The sequence below is a fragment of the Periplaneta americana genome, chromosome 6, assembly GCF_040183065.1.
Source record: "Periplaneta americana isolate PAMFEO1 chromosome 6, P.americana_PAMFEO1_priV1, whole genome shotgun sequence".
Taxonomy (NCBI): domain Eukaryota; kingdom Metazoa; phylum Arthropoda; class Insecta; order Blattodea; family Blattidae; genus Periplaneta; species Periplaneta americana.
Window position 1 is genome coordinate 43,529,889 of NC_091122.1, and position 2,743 is coordinate 43,532,631.

At 37.3% G+C, this 2,743-nt stretch overlaps 1 non-coding gene across 1 annotated transcript; it reads left to right on the top strand.

Annotated features, from left to right (window-relative positions):
- The first annotated feature begins 2,139 nt into the window (after positions 1-2,139).
- On the top strand, positions 2,140-2,212 carry TRNAK-CUU (transfer RNA lysine (anticodon CUU)). The gene has a single exon. It is a non-coding gene; the product is annotated as a tRNA-Lys (tRNA).
- The last annotated feature ends 531 nt before the right edge of the window (positions 2,213-2,743 follow it).

Genomic DNA, 2,743 nt, shown 5'->3' on the forward strand with positions numbered 1-2,743 from the left:
ATTAATAATAATAATAGTAAACTGCCCCCCATTGAGGGTAGCCCTTACGGACTCAGTATATCCTCAAAAAAATTATTATACATATGTAAATATAGATATTAAATTTTAAAGAAGGGAAACAAACAAAAGGGTGTGAAAAATTACAATTGCTATTAATATTGCACCATGTGATTAATTAGGATTCGGCAGGATTTTTTTAACACAATTATCACAACGTTATCCCTCAGAGATGTTGGCAGAGCAAACTGCCGTCGAAATTCTTCGAAAAAAGCTGGTATAGTCCCTCGAGCACCTATGAGCAAGCAGAATACCTCAACGTGAATTAAGGCATATTTCATCTTAAAATAGTTGACTGTAGGCTCATAGATCGACTTCTTCTCAAGGTGGACCTCGGCTGACTGATGACATTCTACTTCAAAACGTATCGTGGGGTCCACAATGATGCCCTGTTTAGTGTCAGCATTGTACGCTAAAATATCTACTCGTCTCGTTGACCCATTTTCAGCTAGACAGGAGATTTCTTCTTCTACCATCCAGCCCTTATTTCTTAATGCGGCAGCAATTTTGGATCTTGCAAGATGATGTCTAGAATTCCTCAAGAGCAATCCCTGTTCACAGAATCCCAAGACGTGTGCTAAAGTTCAATCTCCGGGCAGCCATGTTTGCACCGGGTACCGTCGAGAGATCTGCCGGGAACGGAACGAACAGCTGCTAAATTTGCTGTCATTTTCAGGCTAGATATCCATTCACTAGTCGAAAATTTGATACTACATATTTTTACATATTTATCCCACATTACATATTATGGCTTGGTATTACATAAATCTACATATTTAGGGGTTTTATTCATTTTCACTTCTCTGAAAGGGAAAAAAAGAAACTTCTGCTGGGGAAGTTTACAATTTGAAATAGATTTAAAAAGCCTTTTTACCTACCCAAGAAAGGATATATTTTGGGACGAAACATAATGTCCTTAGTTCCAGGAATAATAGAGGCACTCATATCATACCGCTTACTGTAAATATGAGTGAACAAAAGGCAACCTTTCTCATACAACTACCTTGTATTGTAAAAATCACTCAGAAAGTATAGTTGCCTTCTTGCGGTGGATGGGACGAGGACGACATGATTTGTCTTGAACTATAATTATTGTTCTGCACATGTCTTAACAAGCCGTTCCCATGCAATTTGCAACCTTATTCACCCTTTTCCTCATTCTTCCAGGGAAAACCGGTGTCAAGTCTGACATGAGACTTTCAGGGTATTGCTTGACCTCTTTATTTTAAATTTAGTAGACTTATACGGAAATGGGATTTTCCGAGCAATTAGAAAGTATGGTTCTCTCCTCGAATAATCCTTCTCTTCTGAATGAAACAGGAATGTCACTTTTCAAACAACAGTTTGTAAATGACTATAGTTTGAGATTTTAGTAGATACTTGATTCTTACAGGGAGCAGCTAAAGTGCACATTTCCTCTTATTTTCTCCTAATCCAGTAAAGCGAAACAGTGCTTGTAGTACTGTTGTCATTAATTTCACTGAGTTCTCTAGTTTTAGTACTAAGAGTACCTATAAAGTGTGAGTTTATCCACTGCTTTTAACTAATTAAAATGGCCCCTGTATCTTCAACCCTAACGACAAAAATAAAATTATGGATTGCAATGGACGGAACTTTCGCTACAGATGGAAAAGTTGTAATGTGTCAAGTAAGCGGTAAAAAAAGTCGGGTGCTCTATGAAACGACAATGGAGAGTCTTACCTATCCTGAACCTGCCAGATATTGATATTAAATATTTTCATGATTTTACACATTTTGGTACATATTCTTACATAAATATGTACATATTTCAGACCTTGATATTAGGCCTACATAAAAAAAATCCCTAGTTATTACTAATAACATATTTTTAAGACTGTACATCATCTTTGAACACTATAAAAAATAAGGACAAAATTATTTTTCTCGTAAACCTGTGCACTTTACTGCGGAATCCCGGCCAAACAGTCGTTCAGCTGAGTGCGCCCCTTGTATAATGGCAGTTGACTTGGACATAAAACGTTAACATATATGCCTAACTTGGAGTCAGGCCAAAAGGGAAACATTGAAGGAGGAGAGTTCGATCCGGTGCTGTGGATTGAATTCGGCGTAGCTCAGTGGTCAGAGCGCTTGGTTCTTAGAACCAAGGACCCGGGTTCGATCCCCGGCTCCGGAGCGAATTTTTCTCCTCAAATATTAATTGTCAATATTACAGATATTATTTCGTATGACAAATTAATAAAATTTTTAATATTCCCTATAACTTGTAGGGGTATTTGGTATTCCCAAGAAACTAGTTCGATTAATTAAAATGTGTCTCAGTGAAACGTACAGCAGAGTCCGTATAGGTCAGTTTCTGTTAGATGCGTTTTCAATTCACTGTGGGCTAAAGCAAGGAGATACACTATCACCTTTTCTTTTTAACTTTGCTCCAGAGTATATCATTAGGAAAGTCCGGGATAACAGAGAGGGTTTGGAATTGAACGGGTTACATCAGCTGCTTGTCTATGCGGATGACGTGAATATGTTAGGAGAAAATCCACAAACGATTAGGGAAAATACGGGAATTTTACTTAAAGCAAGTAAAGAGATAGGTTTGGAAGTAAATCCCGAAAAGACAAAGTATATGATTATGTCTCGTGACGAGAATATTGTACGAAATGGAAATATAAAAATTGGAAATTTATCCTTTGAAGAGGTGGAAAAA